Genomic DNA, 23,833 nt, shown 5'->3' with positions numbered 1-23,833 from the left:
ACTATGAAGCTCCAGTATCTAAGACAGCATGGTGTCGGTGGAAGAATAGACAAATAGATCAGCAGAATAGAACAGAGATCCCTGAAATAGACCCATACAAATATAATTAATCTTTGGCAAAGGGGCAAAGGTCATTCAATGGTGAAAGGATGGTCTTTTCAACAAATGGCAGTGCAACAAATGGACATCCTTAAGCAGAAAAAAGGAACCTAGACACAGAATTTACATCTTTCACAAAAAATATCTCAAAAGAGATCATAGACCTAAATATAAAATGCAAAACTACAAATCTTTAGAAGGTAGCATAGATAAAAAATCTAGGTTACCTTAGGTTTGGTGATGAGTTTTTAGACACCACACAAAAAAAGCATGATCCATGACACAAAAAATTGATGAGTTGGACTTTATTAAAATTAAAAATTTCTGCTCTGTAAAAAATACCATTAAGAGAATGAAAAGACAAATCACAGACTGGGAGAAATACTTGCAAGCACACATCTGATAAAAGACTTGTGTCTAAAATATATAAGAACTCTTAAAACCTGATAATAAGAAAACAACCCAATTTAAAAATGGGCAAAATATTTGAACAGATAGCTCACCAAAGATCTATGAATGGCAAATAAGCATACTCAACATCATATGTCATCAGAAAATTGCAAATTAAAACAATAATGAGATGTTCCTACATACCTTTTAAAGTAGCCAATAGCCAAGCACTAACAACATCAAATACAGTGAGGATATAGAACAACCGGAACTCTCATTCACTGCCAGTGGGAAAGCAAAATGGCACAGCTACTTTGGAAGACAGTTTGATAGTTTCTTACAAAGCTAAACATATCTTACCATAGGATCTAGCAATCCTTGGTATTTTCTCAAATGAATTGAAAATTTGTGTCCACACAAAAACCTGCACATGAATGTTATAGCATAATTTTCCTCATTTCCAACACTTGGAAGCAATCAAGATGTCCTTCAATGAGTGAATGGATAAACAAACTGTGGTACATCCATGCAATGGAATATTATTCAGTGATAGAAAGAAATGAGCTATCAAGCCACAACAAGACATGAAGGAATCTTGAATACATATTGCTAAGTGAAAGAAACCAGTCAGAAAAGGCTGCATGCTGTATGATTCTAACTATATGACATTCCTGAAAAGGCCAAAGTACAGAGACAGTAAAAAGATCAGTGTTTGACAGGTGTTTTGGGAGGAGAAAGGGAGGGGTGAAAAGGTGAAACACAGGAGATTTTTAGGGCAGTGAAACTATATGCTGTATGATACCGTAACGGTGGATACTTAACACTATGCATTTGTCAAAACTCATGGAACTGTACGACAATAAGAGTGAAGACTAATGTAAATGATGGACTTTAGTTAATAATAATAATATCAATATTGGTTTATCAACTGTAGCAAATTACTACACTAATGCAAAATATTAGTAACAGTGGAAACTGGGAGGGGGAAGCTATGTGGGAACCCTGTACTTTCTGCTCGATTTTTCTGGAAACCTGAAACTGCTCTAAAAAGGTAAAAGCTACTAATTAAAGAAATGTATAAAGTCGACTAACACAGAGACATGTATTATTTTTTCTCCTACAGCAGAGACTGGCACTTTTTCTGTACAAGATCAGATGGTAAATATTTTAGGTTTTGTTGGCCACGTAAGCCTCTATCATTTCCTCTCCTTCTCTTCCTCTTTGTTCTCCTCAACCCTTAAAAAATATAAAAACCATTGTTAGTTTGCAACCTGAATTGGGCCCAAGGACCTTGGTTTACTGGTCTCTGCCCTAGAACACTTTCCCTCTTTCTTTACCTCTATGCTCATCTACATTTGAAGTGGAAACTTGTGATATTTAAATCCTCTCCATGTGATTCCCCCTAGTATTTGCCACGCTTTTAGACAGAGTAATTTTGAAAGCTTTGTAAGAAAAATCAAGAGTGAAGAATTAACTGGAAGTAAAAGAAAGATCACTTTTTGTTCTCTGGTTTTCAATTCCTCTTACCATGGGTTGGGATATTCATTGAGAGGAAATCTGCTATAGGTATTGGACTTACCCTGTGCTGAGAATATTTTATTCAAAATGTTTTAATTCAAATTATTTTAATAGAAGCACTATGAAAACATGATTAAAGAGTAATTTAGTAGAAAATGTGAAAATGTAATTCCATAATCTTAAAAAAGCTTGTTTTGCATATTAATTTTGAATTGTATACATTGGTTTATTTTCCACGGTGTACATATTTCTTAGTATTTTGTTACTTTTTATTAGTTTATGATACAAAATGTTTCAAATTTTTAAATATCTTTAAAAATTATTTTCTTTAATAATACATATGATTCTGTCATATTAACATATGATCATATATTAAACAGCTCTCCTCCCTTGGGAATTATTTATGCTGCCATGAATATTTTCATACCTATATCTTTTTGCTTAGCTGAATTAGTTTCTTATGATAAATTGCTAGAAGTAAAACATCCATATTAAATATGATGATTATATTTGTAGTTCATGCTATATATTTCCATTTCTCTTAAGGGACAATCTATGTATCTTTTTTACCAGAAAATTAAGGATTACGTTTAGGGAAATGATTGGAATGTAAATTTAAGTTTCATCTCTGAGAATCACTTCTGAGAATTCAATGAGCACTTGTGTACCAAAGATGAATTAACACTTGGTTTCTGCCCTCATAGTATTTACTGTTCAGTGGGAGAACAGAACCAGGGCAAGGATATGGTATTTAAAGGGGTACCAAAAAACTCAGTAATCAAGATAAATAGTATTTTAATGCAATATAAAAAAATCAGTTTGGCAAACCATGGCCCATGGCTGGCTGCCTGTTTTTGTAAATAAAGTTTTATTGGAACAAGGGCCAAGGTTGGTGTAAGACAAGTGAGGCAGGGTTGTACAAGGGACAGGTTGCATCTTGTTATTTAGACTTTCAATATTTTGTTTGTCATGGATTTTTTTTGCATTGAATTTTATTTTCATGACTATTGCATTAAACTATCATTTATCTTGGTAATTGAGTTTTTTGGTATCATCCTAAATTTTGTTCCCGAGATGAGTGCCTCACTCGTTGCACCCTAGTCTTGTTCCTGTTGGGGAGATCCATGACGCAGTATAGTGAAAGACAGTGGGTATGATGAAACGTGTGTGCGTGGTTGTGTGTGTGTTTTCCAGTGGTGATGGTTTGTATTTCATCACCCACAAAGACTGTGGTGCTAGGCAGCATGTAACAGGAGACATCCACTTGTGAGCATGTTCTGTCGGCTAGAATCATTGAAGAAGGCTCCGGTTCATCCTCAGCATAGCTGGCTGCAGACGTGCTTACCTCTGTGCAGGATCAATTATGCAGACTGAAAATCTAGGCCAACCATTGCCACCTAGTAAGGGCGGTTTGTACTTTTTGATTGACTAGTTGGTATAATCTTTATTGTCCCTTAATGCATTAAACATATTATTATGTTCTTTTAAAAGAAATGTAATAGTGAGAACGATTCATTGAAAAAGCTAGGTCAAAAAAGCTCTCGCAAGGCTTATCCTTGTCAAAGATTACTACTTGCCAAAGCATTATCAGGAAATCCTTTCTTTTGCTTAAAAATTGTTTTAAGAAATAGTTTCTAAGTTTGCTAGAAAAATGAACGGTTTTTCTCAAAGTCCAAATAGAGCAGACTCTGGGTCCTTAAACATATTTCCCTTTCTAAAGCTCACTTACTTTATGGTAAAATCAATTTCAGGAAATGCTGAAAACTAAATCGTAAGTACAGCTACTGTTCCATTTTTTTGGACTTCTATTAGAATATAAGACCACAAATAACCTAGGACGTTATAGAAAGACGTAGACTTTAAGGCTAGTCAAGCCTTTGGAATGAAAAAGATACTTAATATTATATGGTAACCTTAGAAGCGTTCTTGCAATTCTACAATTCAATAATTGTATGAAAGTTGGGCTGTGGGTAAACTTTGTCTGAGACACAGAACTTGGTAGAGAGGCAAAACATTCTGGTAGTCCTTCTACTGGACCGTTATGAAAGAAGAAACATCCTGTGTTTGAATAGATGCAGAAGAAAGTCATTTCAGAACTGTTGTAAGGTTTTGTTGTATTTATATTACACTAATGGTACTCCTCACTTGGGAAAAAACTTCCATCAGATTCCTGTGTGCTTTCTCCTGGCTCAGCAGTTTGACATGAATGGATAGGGTTGAATATGAAAGTCTGTGGAAGGAGAGTCAGTCTGCCTTTCCCCAGACAGGAAACAGAGAAGATTAAAGATGCACTGGTGTCTGTCCCGGGCTTCCCTTAGGCAATGAAAACAAATAGGGCACAGAATTAATATTCTTTCTGCAGCTTGTGGAAGGCCTTTAGGCAGAACATCAGTGATCGTTTTACTATCTATATTCAGGCTACGTTTTGACGCATGATATTTGGGGAAAGTGGCAAGCATTGTGTAATCTGGGATCATCTGTAAACAAATGTCAGTTTTCTAAACTAGATGAGAGCCAGTTGGGGGTTGCTCTGCAGTCAGGGCCAACCTGTTCAATCTCAGAGATGTGCAGAGAGGAAAAGGAGTGGCGACTGGTGGTGAATAGAGGGAAAGCATCTTGAAGGGGCCGGTTACTGTCAGGGGCCATAGCCTGCCCACCATCTACTCTGGTCACTTTCACATCAGTTCAATCACTACATCTGGAGCGCTTCCTGCATGCCAGGCTCTTTGCTAGTGTGAAGATACAAGAATAAATGACACACGATCGCTGATTAGTGCATAGTCTAATGGATGCAAGGTAAGAGGAAGAAGGTTTCTCCGAGATTAATCACACCAGAAGCCCCACCACCAAACTCAAGCTGCAAAGTCCTTCCCCACTTGCAATGGCACTTCTGACTCACAGGATTCAAGGAGTTTGTGGGTGACCAGTGAAGTCCCATTCCTTCTTACCGTGTGTGGTTTATAAATGCAGTGAGGAAAGCATGGGGTTTGCTTTACCCCCAAAGTCACAGTTAATAACTATGCGAACCAATTTCCTGGTTCCATCTGTGCTCATTAAGGAAGGAAGAAATCAAGACATGGGACTTGTTGCTGGGGTCCATGTTCACCCACCCTGGGCCCCCGGCCAGCAGTTGTTTCTTTTCATATGAGGGTGAAAAGTATCCTGGGCTGAATGTCTAGCCCTATTTACATTTTATGAGAAAGATAGATTAGCATAAAGGTATAATACTCTGCACGGGCACTGAGGAGGGCACCTGTTGGGATGAGCACTGGGTGTTGTATGGAAACCAACTTGACGATAAATTTCATATTAAAAATAAATAAATAAAACTCTGCACGGAGTTTCCTGATTAGTGCTATTAACAGGATCGAGTACCATGTTAACACAGTGCTTCGCAGTGTGAACTAGAAAGCATGTGTCCAAGGTTTACTGGCTGAGACTTTAGGGCTAGTTAAGCCACGGTGCTTTCCCTTTGCAGTTGTAGGGCAAAGACAATAAAAAAGAACAGCTCCCAGAAATCTCCTATCTCAGCAGATGGAGAAAGACATGTTAGGTCTCCCTTTGGCCGATCAGAGGTTGCTTTAGAATTCTGCTGTGTCTGGGTCTGTCATGGTAGATGGTGCCTATTTGACTTCAACTGAACTGGCTACTAAGAATGTGTGTATGTTTGTGTGTGTTTATTGGCATGTCCACACTTCAGATTCAATAGTCCTCCTGGTAGATGATGCTAGATGAGGTTCCTCATCTTATGAAAGGAGTCCTTCCATAGATTAAAGTTCCTTCTAGCTCTCAGATTCTGGGAGCCTATGATTCTATATTAAGTTTCATAGTATGCTCAGCTTTTTTTGTTTGTTTGTTTGTTTTCAGGTGTGGGGAAAGGACAGACAGGGAGTAGGTTTATACCATTTCTCATCAGGAAGTTTATCAAGAAGAGAGACAAACACATATGAAACACCTGTAACAATGCAAGTTAGTCTATAACAAAGTTGGGAATTATTTAAGAGGCTTAAGAATTCCAAAAGGCAGGGTATCCATGGGATCTGGGAGTGACTAGTAGGGGACACTTTGCAGAAGACATGGTCATATAGGACCTTACCTGGGCAGAACTTGATGAATGAAGATATGAGCATTCCCAATAACTAAATATATAGCACCTGAAAACAGAGTTAGATGGACAATATTTATAGATATTCATTTAGTTGTGTGGCTGTTGTCCTTTACCTGTTTATTTATCCAAGGAGATGCAAATGGCATATCACTTGTAGAATCTTCTTTTGGGCTCACTTTGGTTCATGGCATGAATGAAATAGCGTGTGATATGGTGGCTCCAAGAACAATACAGACCGTGTCCTGAAATATAAGGAGTGCTTCAGACCTGGTTGGTTAGCTTTATGAGTTGAAATAGTATAAAGCTTCTTAAATTTGCTAAGGAAAATTCCAAGACTTTGGTCTGAGATGTTCCCTGTTGAGAATGTCTTTTGTCTCCACCACCTGCCCCAGTGCATAATTTTTCTGCAAGACCTCTAGGCTCTCAAACCCAAGCCTGCATGGGAGAGCCAATTAGGGCAAAGCTTTCATGTACTGTTTGTTTTGACCCCATGGCCCTTCCTGAAGAGATCCATGTATTTTCTTTTTTTCTTTTTTTAAGCTTATTTATTTATTTTGAGAGACAGAGAGCAGGGAAGGGGGAGAGAGAGTGGGAGAGAGAGAATCCCAAGAAGGCTCCACGCTATCTGCACAGAGCCCGATGTGGGGTTTAATCTCACAAACTGTGAGATCATGACTTGAGCCACAATGAAGAGTTGGATGCTTAACCAACTGAGCCATCCAGGTGCCCCTTTGTATTTTATTTTTTTAAGAATAATTTTATTTTTAAGTAATCTCTACACCCAATGTGGGGCTCGAGCTAACAACTCTGAGATCAAGAGTTGCACGGGAGGCAGTGGCACCTGGGTGGCTCGGTCGCTTGGGCACCCGACTTCGACTCAGGTCATGATCTCACCACTTGTGGGTTCGAGCCCTGCATTGGGCTCTGTGCTGACAGCTCGGAGCCTGGAGCCGGCTTCGGATTCTGTGTCTGCCTCTCTCTCTGTCCCTCCCTAGCTCACGCTCTGTCTCTGTCTCTCTCTCTCAAAAACATTAAAAAAAAAATAAATAAATAAAGGAGTTGCATACTCTTCTAACTGAGACAGCCAGGCGCCTTGAGAGATCCAGGTATTTTCCAGACACAACTTTGACCTCCAATAAATTGTAAAAATTATTAAAGCAATGACCACAGACCAAGAATTAGTGCCACCATTTTCTAAATATGTAAGGAATAATATTGTTAGTAACAATAGCAAACACTTATATAGTACTATGTTCAAAGTATTACTCTAAGATTTTTATATCTTTTAACTTGTTGACTCTTCATGAGGACCCTATGGGGCATATGCTATTATTTTTATGTTTCCCATTTTGTAGATGAAAACGTCAAGGCATGGAGAAGTGAAGAAGCGTGCACCTGACCCAGTTTGCAGAGCTGGAATTCGAATCCAAGCAGTCTAACTCCAGAGTCTGTGTTCTGAGTCTCTCTAGTAAAAGGCTGCTGTTTAACATAGAACATTCTTCACTTCTATTCAAACCAATGAAGTTTTTTTCCCCATCTTTCATAATATTGTCTGTAGTCAGAGAAAAGGGTACTGACCCTGTCACTGGAGTGAGGGCTGGCAGCTGCTTTTCTCTCTGTGCTGGCTGCTTTGTTTCTTGCACAGTCCCTCCCATGTCCTAGCTGACACTGAGGGCGTTATGCAGGACCCCCAAGGGGTACCAGGAAGGTGCTGTGGTCCTAGAATCTGCTGTCTATCCACAACCAGGCCAGATCTTTCTCAACCCTAAGCATCAGAGGTGAAGTCATGCCCACAGGACCTGTTTTTAATTTTAGCAAATGCCACCTATAATTTAACCGTCACTGTTGACATTATGGCACTTTTTCACCCAGTCTTTTGTCTGTACATTTCCCCTGACTGTTCCCTTACTATTGAAATTTTAATATGTAAGCAGGTTGATATACTGCTCTTTTGTTTAATACATCACCAGCATTTTCTCCTTGTATTATAAATTATTCACAAATATAATTAAGTTTTTTTGACAAATGAAGGAATTGCATGCCCACGACAAATATTTCAAACTGTACTGAAATATATTTTGATGCAATACTAGCATATGTGTGAATGAATCATTTTCGTTGACATAAATAGATCATATGATATACACTATTCTATCCGTTGCTTCCCCCTTTCTCTCTCCCTTCCCCCCAAACACAGAGAAATATGCGAATTTGGAACTAACATTTTCCTTTTCCTTTTCATCTAATTTCCTCTCCTGACGGTTTTTGGTACAAAAGTTAAGACAAGTTTATTGTAACAATGGCAATGGTACAAAGATTTATAAAATGAAAGCGAGCCCTCTCTTTTGGCCTCCTCGCCAAGCCCATCCTCTTGAGCTACCAGCACTAACACCTGCTATCTACTTTCCACGATTTTCCCTTGCTCATTCAAACAGATGCAAATGCATATTTACATAGAGATAGATTCTTTTCTGGTTTGTTTTTACTTAAATATAATTAAAGTAAATGCATTAGTCTGCAACTTGTTTTTTGGTTTTCTTCCCGTATCAGGAACATTCCTAACGATTTGAGAGATGTGGCTCCGTTATATTTTTAATTATTTTCTAATTGCCCCACCCCCACCCCAAGTGTGTGTGTGCGCGCGTGTGCGCACGCGTGCGTACGTGGTCTCACAATTCTTCTGTGCAATTCAGCTTTGCAGGCACCTCTGCACCCTTGCTAACCAGCCTGTTGAAGTTCCAGGAGGTTCCTGGATCCCAATCCTATCAGTCTGGTAAAAAAGGGCATTGCCTTACTGAATATACTTGAGAGACCCAGTCCAACTGGATCCCTGTTCCTTGAGGGGAAAAGGAACGAGGGTCCCGTGGCCCACCAGCTGCTGCACACAGAAAGCCTTTGAGCATTTGTTAGGTGAGTCACTGGGTCTATCTCCCCTGTCCTCAAACTCACAGCCTTTGAGGGCGAATGTTATGGTTGTAAGACAGCCAATGAATAAAACTTCTTTCTTCCGGTGAGTTCTGTGTCAATCAAAAGATCAAAACAGAAGTCTGATGAAAACATCCTCTGATTAGCCAGACTGAGTCAGCCTAGAACTAGGGCCACAGAGATACTGAATCCATTTGCCCATCTATCCCCAGACGCGTGCGGGCACATAGTCAGAGCTGGACCGGGTCAGGGGCCTCCTGTAAGGTGTGCACCCACACACTTGACAAGGCAGCCTGGGAGGGTGGTGCTCCAGGCACACCTCTTCTGGGACAGGACCCAGGGGGGGCCCTTCCTTCTTGCCAGTCCGACCACTCAGAGGAGCCAGGCTTCTTCTTCTGGTGAGGAGACAGAGAGGTGGGAAATTGGGTAGACATACTGACAGGGAGGGAGTTCTGACTCTAACGGCTGAAGTAGGAAGGCTGGGATGGAGAGGGATGCTCCCACAGATCACATGCTGAAGAGTGAGTCATGCCACGAGAGGTAGATTTATACCTCAATCTGTTGTTCAACAAACACAGTGTCATCATTTTGTCCAGCCCCGTGCAGGTACCACGTATTTACACTGGGATGACGTACATTGCGGGAACACTTCTCACAGCCTTGGTGGCCGGCCAAACGTCCACAAGCAGGTCCCCTCCCACCCCGTTGCATTAGAAAGACCCAGAAGTTCTGGATGACTGATGAACACCCACATCTCACAGAAGGATGGGGACAGGGTGATGCACACCCGGAGACAGCATCCGCCCACAGCTCCATTTGCTCATCTGTCAAATGAGGAGGTCGATTGCAACCATCTCCCTGGGGACCCTATTGTGCCAACCTTCTGTGGTTCTGAAACGGCACCTCCCCCGTAACTGCTGAAGACCACCTTGTCCATAAATAAACTGGTGGAACTGTGAACTTGCTGAATTTCTAATGTCCAAGAGCACCAGAGAGCTCTTTTAGTCAAAATGGAAGCCCAGGATTTTACTTCTTTAAAAAAATTTTTTTTTGATGTTTTTATTTTTGAGGGGAGGGGGAGGGGCCGAGAGAGAGGAGACACGGAATCTGAAGCAGGCTCCAGGCTCGGAGCTGTCAGCACAGAGCCTGACTCGGGGCTCGAACTCATAAACCACGAGATATGACCTGAGCCGAAGTGGAATGCTTAACCAACTGAATCCCCCAGGCACCCCAGGATTTTACTTCCAAGCCTCATAGGCAAGACAGGGATCTCTCAAGACCTGGAGCAATAACACACTCCACATCCACAAACACCACCTCTCTGGGAGGATAGGCTGGTACAACCTTTGAAAATATTCATTAAAATACAAAACACACATACACCCCCTGATCTGACGATTTTACTTCAGGAAATTTACCTTTAGAAATAAACCATGCAACCGTGCACGGATATCTGCACGAGGATAGTTTTGTAGCATTCTTTGCAAAAGCAAAAAACTCAAAATAACTTAAATGTCTATGAATAAAAGATGGATTAAATAAAGATGGTTCATATATAGAACGGACTAACCATGCAGCTATTAAAAACTATAATAAGGGAAATCTGTAAGTGCTGGCAGGAAAGGTGTTCAAGACAGAGTATCGATTGAAATAGCAAAATGCCTATACTATGGGTAGTATGATTACATTTCTTGGTGTGTGTGTGTGTGTGTGTGTGTGTGTGTGTGTGTGCCCGTGGGGGCGGGGCGGGGTTCTTCAATATACTTGGAAAATAAAACACGTACCCCAGCCTCTTCACAGAGTCTATTTTTGGGAGTCTGGATCGTCTGCATGGGAGTAAGTTCTGTTGGAAAATAAAGAACTTTTTATATTTTACTTTTATGCATTTCTATAATCTAAGTTTTTTTTTTTTTTTTTTAACAATAAGTACTAATGATTTTTATGGCCCACACAAAGAAAGCCCCCTCAATCCTCAGAGCCTTCCTGCAGAGAAGAGTTAGCATTCTTGTCCCAGAATGTAGGACAGGGCTCTACTGAGTCAGTGGAAAGGAAGCATGCTAAATGTAGAGCACTAAGGTGATATCGTTGTTCAAAGTCTTTAGGGCAATTTTTGGCGATCTTTGGAGGTCCACACCAGGGTGCATTGAACTTGGGTAAACTAGAGGCCAAGGTGGAGGCCCAATAATCTGAGTCCACATATACACAGAAAATGCTGCTCATTTGAATAAGAAGAAATAAAAGCGTGCACACCATACATCACACGATTTAGAATTCCTCTTGGTAGGATGATTTCTGTACCTCCCTGTCCTGTAGCAAACTGCATTTCCCATGGTGGGTTCACATGCCTGCTTGGTTCTTATGATTTACTTCTTTTATGTCTGTATCTATGCCAAATCATGCACAGTGGTTCACAGAGAAATGAAGAGACCCCTCTTCTGTGAATTGTTCAGAGCTGTCTACAAACTCTTTGTGTTGTTAAACTTCACGTTGTCCAACCTTATGACTCTCAAGAAAGGTAAGATCACATGCCTACGCAGGCCCAAATGTGGCTGGATCTTTCCACTTTCTTGACTGCAGGACCCGAGGCCCCTTTCCATGTCAATCTCCTCCCTTCGGTAGAGTGTCTGAGTTCACTGGAGGTCTTCGATCTAAATGATCCTCTTGGCAGATTTTCATCTCACCACGCTGTGTTGGTCTCTTGGCAGATCGCCCCTTGGGACCCTCTGGGGCTACCGTGGCTGCAGACCTGCCCACTGATCTGTAGGCACTGTTTCCTGCAGACCCCCTCAGGGCCACCCCAGGGGGGCCGCCCACCCCACGGTTCTCCCCGGGTCTGCCAATCCAGCTGACGGGCACACCCACCACAAGAACTCCCTTACCCCAGACTTCTGCTCAGTGCCCCGCCTGCTGCTACATTCCAGACTGCTGATATTTACTGTTCTTCTGCAAAATACATAGGGACAGGGCTTCTCTGCCTCTGTCTTCCACAAAAGCTGTTGGAGTGGTGGAATGGGCAAAGGATCCCAGGAAACAGTCCCCGTGTTGTTCCAGGGACCACTTCCCTCCACCTCTTACTCGGCTGTTGAGTCAACACTGGCCGCCACCTTCCCTGAGGCTAGAGGCTTCCTTGAGTTCTCCTCGTGCAGTTTGGTTTCTGTTCATCTCTTGCCAACTTGCTGAACATGTCTGTGGTTATCTGACCCCTATCCGTGGACATGCAGGTTTTCCCCTAGGGTTCTTCTAGCTGATGAAACCAGCGAGCAGGGTACTAGAAGATGCAACAGACCATCAGCTCTACATGCATACTGCGTCTGAACCTCTGCTCTGGAAAGCGGAGGTCCACCACTACCCTAGCGAGGCACGGAAAGACCCTACAGGTTAGACAAGCAAGGGGAAAGAGCCATAATGAAGGAGAAGGAATAGGGCTGAAGGCTAAGAGAAGATGGCAGGTAAACTGCCAAGAGAATGATGGAAGAATTTCAGGGCAAGGAGAGCACCTGGGTGGCTTAGTCGGTTAAGCATCTGACTTCGGCTCAGGTCATGATCGCACAGTTCATGAGTTTGAGTCCCACGTCAGGGGAGGTTGTGTCCTGTTTTGGGTGAGCCCTGCTTCTCTCTCTCTCTTTCTCTCTCCCCCTCCCTCTCCCTCTCTCTCTCTCTTTCTCTCTCTCTCCCCCCTTCATGGGATTCTCTCTCTCTCTCTCTCTGTCCTTGCTCATTTGCACCCCCCCCCTCAAAAAACAAACAAACAAACAAACAAACAAAAAAGAATTTCAGGGCAAGTTGATCAAAGGATTGTTCTTCAGTTTTCAGCCATGGGCCGAATGAATATCTCTGAGGGATTCCACAGACAGGTCTTGCAGAGCCGATCTTTGATGATTTGGAAAAACACTAGAGCTCTGGAAATCCTCACATATACAATACCATTCTAGCATACGCTGTCATGTCAGAAGCTGGTGTCAGAAGAAAAAGAATCATGGCCAGTGAAGTAGGAAAGTTGGATACTGAGCTAGGCCCATGCTTTAGCCAAGGGGCTGACTTCTTCACAGTCCCCTCAAAGCATGTGATTCAAACTGGTGTCTCCCCAAAGTTACAGATGAGTATGTCATGGATTGTGGGATCGTGTGTCCACGGCTGAAGCTGAGAACATTAAGCACCAAAGTGCTAAGGGCCGAGGGTCCTGTGCAGGAAGCCATGGCTTAAAGCTTCCCCAACTTGTTTCCCATCGAACTTCATTCACCTGAGCGACTTCCCTACAAAAGCTAGCTCTTCAGTCTACACCCAGTATGGCTGCCTGTCACTCTGGGAACCCTCTAGAGGGGCCCATTTCCTGAAAACTGTTCTCAGCCTCCCCCTGGCTTCAGCCAGGCCTTGAGGAACCAGGGACCAGTTCTGCATTCTTGCAGTTATGGAGAGCCTCTTCCTTGTTCCTTCTTCCTGATGTTCTGTTTTGTTTTGTTTTGTTTTGTTAATAGAGGACAGGGGAAGGGAGATTAGGGAAGAAAGTCTGGCAAATGAGATTCAAGTTATTTGGTGGTAGCACTCGGTGGAAAATTCTGGCTATAAGCCCAGTTACTTAAAATGATGTTTCTAGATATTCAAAAATATAATTCTAAAGACGCTTCTATTTTACAGATGGTCAGCCCCGCAACCTTCACGCGCAAGAGATAGAAATGAAGAACCAGGCCAGTGGTGAGTCACTGAGGTGAGTGCAGGGAAGGATCTGAGGGCATCTAGGAGGTGGTGGGGGTAACGCTGAGTCCTGGCTCACCCAGTGTCAGAAGCTGTGGGTTTCCTTTTAGCTCTGTCTCTAACTAGCTACGTGATCTTGGGCACATTACTTTATTTCTTTCCGCACCTCGGTATTCTCGGTAAAAAGATAGGGAGTTAGATCAGATATTCTAGAAGATTCCTTTTAGTTCAATATACTCATATGGATTATTCATATAGATATGAATCTATAGTTTTGATTGCTCCTCTACTCAGAAGTTCCTTATAGGATGATGGTTTAAGACAAAGTCACTGATCTATAGAGATGACTAAATGGTGTCAGATTTAATGACGGATGATTGATTCAAATTTAATCAACGATTTGTCTTTTGTTACAAGACAATGCACACTAAAGTTGTGGTGTTATTTTTAAAGAATATTTTTAAAATATTATTTATTTATTTACTTATTTATAGAGCACAAGCAGAGAGGGGAGGGGCAGAGAGACAGAGAGATTGAGAGAATCCCAAGCAGGCTCCACACTCAGCGCAAAGCCCTGTGGGGGGCTCGATTCCACAACCCTGGGAACATGACCTGAGCCGAATTCAAGAGTCGGATGCTCAACTGACTGAGCCACCCAGGCTCCCCTAAAAAATCTTTTAATTCACTTTTCAAAGTGCTTCCACTTGTATAATTTTTAAAAATCCTCTAGTTACAAAGAAGGCATTAAAAGAGGCTGAACTAAGCCCACAAATTTTCATCATATCCTTCCCTGTCTTTGCAACAGAGAGTTCCAAGAAGTGTTCTTTTAGGGCTCGTAAATTCTTTCCAGGTAGCAGGTGGCCACCCCAGAGTGCGCCTGGTCATCTTGATCCTATTGTCCTGCTTCGCAAGAGGAGAGGTGGCCCCAGTGACCTCCTCCTCCAGGCCGGCCCCACTGCTTCTGGTTTCCAGACAAAAGTATTGACCCTTAGCAGTACCTAGAAGCCTCAACAATGTACTGGACTTTAGCCTCTTCCTGAGAGGAGTTATTTTTCATGGAACGTGTTTCTAGACTAGGGGGAATTCTTAGCAATGGTTTCATCACACACTGAATTCACTTCTCTGTCAATGGCTTTTTGGCCAGCGGTCTCTGTATAATTGCTTATGAGAGTTTGCTAATAGGCTACACAGGCCCACTTGTTGTGTTGGGTTGTTTGCCCGGGATGTGGCATCTGTGGCTGACTTCAGGCCCCATGGCTAGCATGCAAGGCAGACCAAGCCATTTCATCTGGTGCTCTAAAGGTTAGGAACCATTTCACACACTGTTGAGACAGTCACTTGCTTCCTTGTGACGACAACTTTTTTTATTCCACTGAGTCTGGGTATGTGGAGAAATTGGAGAATGACCAAGAGCTATTTGCTTTTATTTTTCTTCCAAAAGAGTTTCATGGACTAAATTCATTAATTTATAAAAACTTCATAGAACAAACCTTGGTAAAAGAAGCCCTCACATTTATCATCATCATCATCATTACTTTCGTAGACTACCCAATACTAGTGAGGGGCAAATTGCATAGCAACTGAATTTAAAGGGAGAATCTATGTATCTTGTAGTCTAGATTCCTGCTCTACAAATGGGTGCACTGAGTTTCAGAGAGGAGACAAGATTTGCCTGAGGTCAGAGTTGACCGAAGCATAAAATGGGATTAGAACCCAGGTTAAAAATAGCAATTTAGAAATTTTATATCTTTTTTTTTTTTTAATTTTTTTTTTTAATGTTTATTTATTTTTGAGACAGAGAGAGACAGAGCATGAATGGGGGAGGGGCAGAGAGAGGGGGAGACACAGAATCGGAAGCGGGCTCCAGGGTCTGAGCCATCAGCCCAGAGCCCGACGCGGGGCTCGAACTCACGAACCGTGAGATCGTGACCTGAGCTGAAGTCGGACGCTCAACCGACTAAGCCACCCAGGCGCCCCAAGAAATTTTATATCTTTGAAGCCAGCCAGTACATCCCAGAAGTTTTTGAGACAGATAAAGTGACAGGATAATCCTGGAACCCTCAGACAAATTTTGGAGAGTTTTTTTCTTTTTATTATTATTTCTTATTCCACTGGCCCTTAAGGTCCTCTCTACAGGCCCCCAAGGAGCCCTCACTTATTGTGGCCCTCGTTCCATCAGAGGCAGCTGGTCATGCATCGCTGGGAATGGTTGTTGCCATTGGGAGTGATGGAGGTCAGCTTTGTTTATTGGAAGCTGGATCCCTCAGCTGGTTGAAGGAAAATCAGGAAAGCTTTTTCTAATTTTTCATGAATTCTTCCCTTTTAGGTGACATTATTTTGTGGAAGGCATACATATTTGGTTTCTTAGGGCTGCTGGAACATAGTACCACAAACTAGGCAGCTTAACCAACAGAAACGCATCGCTTCATGTTATGGAAGCTAGAAGTCCAAGATCGAGGTGTTGGAAGAACTGGTTCCCTCTAAGGCCCAGGTGAGAAAATATTTCTACACCTCTTGCCTACTTTCTAATGGTTTCCTGGCGATTTTCAGGGCTCCTTGGTTTATAGGAGCATCACCCTGATCTCTGCCTTCATGTTTGCCAGGCGTCCTCCCCGTGTGTGTGTCTCTCTCCACATTTCCCCTTTTTATAAGGACATTGGTCATATCGGATTAAGGTCCACTCTAATGACTTCATTTTAACTTGGTTACCTCTGTAATGACTCTGTTCCCGAATCAGGTCACATTCTGAGGTACTGGACATTAGGACTCTGACATCTGAATTTGGGGAATGGGCACACAACACACTGAATGCTTCAGGCAAGTATGGATCGTCTGTCTCACGTACCACTGAGTGCTCCAGGGTCCGGCACAAAGCACGGTGCCTATCGGACCCTCAGAAATGTGTTGAACTAATGAACACACTTAGCTAGTCTCATCTAATTATACTAGGGTTTTCAGATTGGCTTTTCATAAGGTGTTAATTTTCCCTCCAAGATGTTGATTATCCTTGGTGATGTGGGGATTGGAAGCTGCATAGGCAGTAATCCCCAATCCTCGGTGGAGCCAATTTAACGTCAGAGTCTTCTCACATGAGCATTTCCAACTGCACTGCTACCAAGTAGAAAACCAACTGACATTGACTTTTGTCTGTCCTGTCCGGAGCCTGGGGGAAGGTGTACTGGGCAACAAATCGATCAGAAAGCAGCAGTAGCAGAAGGCAGAGGAAAAATGCCTGAATAACAGAGTTGGCGGACCTCTCTTCCTGTCTGGGAGATCCTATTCTGCCTTTGACTTCTGATGATACCAGGATAGGTTGACACATGAGCATCTGTGTGGCACCAGCCATGGGAACGCTGCCTGGGCAGACGGGGAAGTTCTCACAATGTCACTGGGGCTGGGGGAGAGCCATTTCTGAGATATCTGTGACCCATCTGCAAGAATAGTAACTCCTTACAAATGAAAGCTGGACTCAGAGGCCCAAGTAGTAAATCCTGTGTCAGTCCTTTATATTTCCCACTAGAATTGTTCATGCACATAAACAACAGATGGAAGAGATTAATGAGACACATTATATTCAAGTAGAATAAATTGGTCTGAAATGTGGATGTACTGCTCTCATTTGGCCGAGTGTAATATCAGCTCAAATGGAAGATTGTAGCACACTTCAAGGCTGCCTGGGCAATTGTGGCACAACCTTCTAGCACCCATGCAAGAGGACTGAGTCAGGAAGCAAACCCATTTAAAATATCTGTGCCCTTTCTGCAAAATATTGGAGCATCCAAAGCCTGTCCCTTGAGTTGCTTCCAAAAATGGATGCCTTTAATAAAAGCAAAAGAGCACATGACACAGGATCTAGTCACTTGTTTATTTTTGTGTGTTTGCTCTGTTATATTTTGAAGTGGGCGAGTTGGCTTGTGAGTGTGTGCCTACATGGCCATCTGGGCAAAAACGAGAACAGATTTGGGTCCCCTTGGTTCTTCTGTTTGATTGGAAATTAGCCTCCTCCTTGGACTCTAATTTGCAATGTTTAATGGAATAGAAATGATTGGAAGCTTGTTGTTGGTGGTGCGCGGTAGAGAGAAAGCTGTACTTAGTGTCACAAACGAGCTCTTTGCCCATTTATTGGTTAGCTCAATGAATGTAAATAGATCACTGCATCTAATCACTTAGACACAGCACTCCAGGGCTCAGGCCAAGACCAAGACTGATGATCTGAATGGCCACAAGATACCCTGAGTTTGCTCCTGGGCTGCTGTGCCTTTCAGGGGATCTGCTTTGGGACCACAGGGCAGTCAGGGCATCTGTGCCTTTCTGGCAAGGCACAGAAGGCTTGACTCTGTGCAGCTTTACGTGGTGATTCTTTTCATGATGAATCTGGATTGCCAGAGCTGCCCTGCAACGAGGGTGAGGCCAAGAACCGAACAGCATTTGTCTCTCATCTGAACTTGTATCCTTTGTGGGATACAAAGTGGTCGCTGGCCAGCTGCCACTTTCTAGGATGACATTCCATGGGCGGCTGGCATGCCCCACTGCTTGTAAAATGTCAGAAAGTCTTTTGACTCCGGGCTAACCATCCCAGGTGCATCCTTCTGTTTTTGTTTTTTTTTTCCCCTGACCTAGTTTGTGTTTATTGACAGGTCTTGGTCACTGCTTACTTACTAGCCAACCACCTGTTCGTCTGTGGTCCAAGTACGCACATGGTACTTCCTAAGGAATCTGCCTAGTACAGCTTAGAGTGGGAGCCTTCTTTCCACTACTCTGGTGCCACGTTTCTATTAACACCCTTTAAGATCATAGTAGATTTAAATATTTTCATTATGAAATATTTCAAACCTACAAAAAAATACAAAAATCACAAATGCTTATGTACCTGCTTCCCAACTCCATTGAAAGCTTTTTAATTTTTTTTTTTTTTTTGCCATAAAATCTTAAGAGCCACACTTGGTGTCTCCTGGGAATCCCATTTCATATCCCTCCCCTACTCCCTGGCTTCCTGACTCACACTCTCCCTCCCCGGAGGTAATCATTATCCCAAGTCTCGTAGGTTTCAATTGTATGTGTGTGTGGTTTTTTTTCTTTTTTTACACTGTTACTATACATGCATATATTCTTAAAAATATACAGTGGTGTTTTGCACATTTTAAAACTTTACATACATGTTGTCAGTCGGTAGGATCCTTTTCTAACTTGGTTTTCATCTAGCGTTTTGTTTTTTGGAGATTGTTCTGTGTTGTTGCATTTTTTGTTACACTGTTATATAGAATTGCATTTTATGAATATAGTGTAATTTGTGTATCCACTCTCCATTTGATATTTATGCTGTTTCCTTTGCCTTTTACAAAATGCTGCAATACATCTTCTAGTGCCTTTTCCCTAGTTTGCAGACGAAACATTTTTTTCCAGCATATACACCTCTTGGAATTGCTGGATCTATGAATATTGCCAAGTACACATCTGTGAGTACGCGTACGAGGTCCCGTTTCTCCGCAATCTAACCAAATGTTGGTGTTACCCCATTAGCATTTCTTTTTTAAAAAATTTTGTAAAGTTTAGAGAGAGACAGAGACAGCATGAGTGAGGGAGGGGCAGAGAGAGAGGGAGACAGAGAACCCCAAGCAGGATCCGTGCTGCCAGTGCAGAGCCTGACATGGGCTTGAACTCACGAAACCATGAGATCAGGACCTGAGCCGAAAGCAAGAGTCGGGTGCTTACCTAACTGGGCCACCCGGGTGCCCCCATATTACCATTTCTTAAGACTAATTTTCTTTAGGGCAGTTTTAGGTTTACAACAAAACTAAGAGGAAGGTCAGAGATTTCCCATATACCTCCTGCCCCTACGCATGCATAGCCTTCCCCATTATCAACATCACTCACCAAAATGGTATATTTTTTATGCTGACACCTCATAATGACCCAAATACCTGAGGGTTCACTCGGTGTTGCACACTCTCTGGGATAAATAGGTAAGGAAAAATGTCCAGGATTATAATATGATACAGCATATTTGCACTGCCCTAAAAAATCCTCTGTGCTCTGCCTCCACATCTCCCATCCCCCACCCCTGACAATCACTGATCTTTTTATTGTCTCCATAGTTTTGCCTTTTCCGGAAGGTCGTGTCGCTGGAATCATACAATATGTAGCCTTCCAAGGTGGCTTCCTTCACTTAGTGATGAACCTTTGAGGTTCTCCCACGTTTTCATGGCTCCATGGCTTATTTCTTTCACATTCACATTCTTCACCAATCTGAGGGTATCTCAGGGTTGTTTTAATTTGCATTTCCCTTGGGGCACTTGGGTGGCTCAGTGGGTTGGGCGTCCCACGGCTCAGGTCACAATCTCACCGTTTGTGAGTTCAAACCCCGTGTAGGGCTCTGTGCTGACAGCTTGGAGGAGCCTGGATTCAGCTTCTGGGTCTTCCTCTGTCTCTGCCCCTCCGCCGCTCACATTCTGTCTCTCTTAAAAATGAATAAACTTCAAAAAAAAATTTAATTTGCATTTCCCTAATTATCAGTGCTGGCGAATATGTTTTCCATATGTTTATTTTCAGTGTTCTTCTTCTGTGGTTTGCCTCTTTCTGTACTTCGCCTCTTTTTCCCTGGATATGTTTGTCTTTTTTCTTATTCATTTGTAGGAATCCTTTATAAATTTTGAACATAATCCTCTGTTAGCTTTAAATGTTGCAAATATCTTTTCCCAGACTGTGCCTTGTCTCTAACTTTGTTTATGTGTCTTTTGATGAACACAAAGATTTAAATTTAATGTCGTTAAATGTGTTGTAAAAGGTTTGCCCTCTTTTTTTTTTTCCTGTCTTTTTAAGGAAGTCTTCCTACTACCCACCAGAGGTCATAAATCTATTATTCTATATTTTCTTCATTAAGTGTTATGGGCCTGCCAACCTTAATTTAGGTTTCTAATTGACCTGGAATTGAGTTGTGTGTGTGTGTGGTGCAGGGATTTAATTTTATTATATTTTTCATAAGGCTTACGAGTTGCCCCAGAACATTTTCTTTGCATAACACCCCCTTTCCTCCTGAGCCGGTTCTGCCTCAAGGTGCAAGGATAGGGGATGGTGTTAGAGGAGACTGGGTGATTCCTGGAGCTGAGGAAGAGGGGCCACCCACAAGAATCATGGTATAGACAGACGTAGCCCCTGACAGAGGAGTGCCAGAGTGGGAGGGGGTGTGGGAATAACCTCCTCCTCTCTCTTCTCAGGCCTTCTGATCTTTGGCCATTACTTCCTGTTGGTCAAATCCCAAAGGGGGTCAGAGGACATCAGCCAGAGGGCTGGTGCCTCAGCGTGTGGGGATTGCCTCCCCAGGGGTCAGAGCAGGGCGGCGAAGGGGATCTGTCGGTGGTGCAAATGGAGACCAGCCAGGCCGGTCCTCTATGGCACTCATCTACCTCATTTTATTGGTTCTCCCAGAGAGACACCACTCGGTTTCACTAGAGTTTTCCAACCTGTACACATCCCAGTTCAGGACAGTTCAAAAGCAGATTTTCCAAAACTGGGTAGCCAATCCAAAGCCAGCCGTGCAAAGAAAGAGCAGTATTTCCCCTGCCAGAGAAGACAGGCTAAATAGAATCTTCAAGTTACGCGCGGGCTTCAGATAGCTTGAGAGTTTATGAATCCCTTTGGGAGGACGTGATCCTGGGTACCTGCTCATATTTAACAGTAGAGATCTAAAAGCTGGTTGGAAGTATTGAGAGAATAGTGAAGCTGGTCAGCGTTTATCTTCACTGCAGAGTGATCGAGGGGGGCTGTTGGAGAAACACCGAGGTCCTCTCGGACTGTCAGGCTCCCTAGAGAAAAGTTTTATCTATTTTTTATTTTTTAAAACGTTTATTTCTTTATTTTGAGAAAGAGAGAGAGAGAGTAAGAATGAGAATGCGAGGGGGGAGGGGTAGAGAGAGAGAGAGAGAGAGAGAGAGAGAATCCCAAGCAGACTGTACTGTTAGCACAGAGCCCAATGCCGGGCTTGATTTCACGAACCCTGAGATCATGACCTGAGTGAAATCACGAGTCGGATGCTGAACTGACTGAGCCACCCAGGTGCCTTTCTTGGAAAAAAGTTTTAGAATTTCCTGTGTTTACCAAGTGGCAAAAGAGGGCTGGGACCTCAGTGTTCAGTTGCATAGGCCACTTTATCTCTCTTTTTGGGGCAGGAGACTGGATCATTCCCTCCCAGCTGCTATAACAAAATCACCATAAACCGGGAGGCTTATAAACAGCAAACATTATCTCATGGTTCCGGAGGCTGGGAGGTTCAACATCAAGGTACCAGAAGATTCAGTGTCTGGTGAGTGCTTGGCTCCTCATCTTCTTGCTGTGATGTCTCATGGTGGAAAGGGTGAGGGAGCTCTCTCAGGACTCGGTCTGAGGCTCTGCCCTCATTACCTCATCACGTCCCAGAGGCCCCACTTCCTAATACCATCACCTTGGGGGTTCGGATTCAACATATGAATTTTGGGAGGGACACAGACATTCAGACCATCCCAAATACCCATGCCTTCCACTGTGTCTCAGTGGCCCCCAGCCGAGAAGACTTTCTGGTCAACCACCTGCCTGGTCATCTGCAGTGTGGAGAAGAGGAGGGGCTCTAAGGGTTAACTGATTCCCAAACAGCTTTCACCAAATCCTCCTTAATGTAGTCCCCTTTCTTCCCAAGTCCAGGGACCTGGTGCTGCCAGTGTCTGAGCCCATGAGGGTGCTGGCCTGTGAACCAGCCTTGCTCACAGCTCCCCCCATGGCCAGTGGAGGATTTGGGCTGAGGCCCGTCTGCAGAGTCCTTTCTCATTATCCACCTGTGTGCCAGCATCCACATCTTAACTGCTGTTCCCACCTCTCCTGTCTCCCTGTGCTTGTGCATTTTTGCCCTTGTAAGCAGTTCCTTCTCTGCACTTTCATAGTGGATCCTCTGGAGGGGGAATAATTAGGTGCATGGGCTCAAATATCATAACCCAGAATCCTTTCTTCCATTTTCTATAAAAGTATTAGCTTTGGGGCGCCTGGGTGGCTCAGTCAGTTAAGCATCTGCCTTCGGTTCAGGTCATGATCTCACGGTTCATGGGTTTAAGCCACACATTGGGCTCTCTGCTGTCCGTGCAGAGGCCGCTTCCGATCCTCTGTTCCCCTCTATCTCTGCCCCTCCCCGCTTGCACTCTCTCTCCCTCTCTTTCAAAAATAAATTAAAAAAAACTTAAAAGTATTAGCTTTGAGACGTGAATGGTCTATTCATTTATTTCAGTCTTTCTCGCCTTTTTAAAATAGATGCATTCAAAACTATCAATTTCCCTCTGAATATTCTTCCTACGGGTTTTGATATTTAGTACCACCCATTGCTGGTGCGTTCCAAATATTTTGTCATTTCTACTGTGATTTCTCCTTAGGTGTGCAACTTACTTTAAAAACAGATTTTTAAACTTCCAAACATTATAAAAGAATCTTTTCATTGCTGATTTCTTATCAACATGTGGTCAGAGAAGATGGCTTATATGACATGGATTCTTTGAAACATGCTGAGATTTCTTCTGTCCCTGTAGTCATGGTCAGTTTCTGTGTATGCTGCCTTCTGTGCTTGGAAAGAATGTGGTCTCCATTTGTTGGTGAACGATTCTATGTCTATTAGCTCACATTTGTTGGTTTTATTCTTCTAATTGTCTACGCCCTTACTAATCTTGTATTGGCACAATCAATTTCTTCTTACGTGGGTAGATTGGCATGAATATACATATTTGCAATTGGTGGATTTTTTCCATTAAATTATATATAATGTCATTCTTCGCCCCTAAATTAAGGCTTTTGCCTTAATTTTTGTTTTGTCTGATTTATTCTCCAGCATTCTTTTGTTTTTTATGTAGTTTTTCATAGTATATATTTCCCATCCATTTATTTTCAACATTTCTCTCTCCCTCTGTGCGTGCATGTGTGTATTTTTGGTATGTCTCTTGTAAGTAGTGTAGAGATGCGGGTTGTTTTTTTTTTTTAGTTTAAATTTTATGTATTCTTTAAATATGTAATCCAGCATAAATTACCAAATTCTAAATATACTAAAGAGGAAACAGTAAAAACTCTCCTTCTCATCTTCCCAGACTCTCTCTT

General features: G+C 42.7%; 1 long non-coding RNA gene across 2 annotated transcripts in view; it reads right to left on the bottom strand.

Annotated features, from left to right (window-relative positions):
• LOC132691626 (uncharacterized) overlaps positions 1-23,833 on the bottom strand; it is a 58,493-nt gene that overhangs the window by 25,037 nt on the left and 9,623 nt on the right. Inside the window, exons 3-4 of one of the 2 annotated variants that reach the window (XR_009615905.3) lie at positions 6,229-6,357; positions 4,153-4,320 (exon numbers count right to left, since the gene is read on the bottom strand). This is a non-coding gene — a long non-coding RNA (uncharacterized LOC132691626). Of the gene's footprint in view, positions 1-4,152; positions 4,321-6,228; positions 6,358-23,833 lie in introns of those variants that run through there. The other variant, XR_009615904.2, reaches the window with a different exon arrangement.

This window comes from Panthera onca, chromosome B1 (genome assembly GCF_046562875.1).
Source record: "Panthera onca isolate mPanOnc1 chromosome B1, mPanOnc1 haplotype 2, whole genome shotgun sequence".
NCBI classification, from domain to species: Eukaryota; Metazoa; Chordata; class Mammalia; order Carnivora; family Felidae; genus Panthera; species Panthera onca.
Note: the sequence above shows the minus strand (reverse complement) of the source record. Positions and strands in the feature narration are given on the sequence as shown.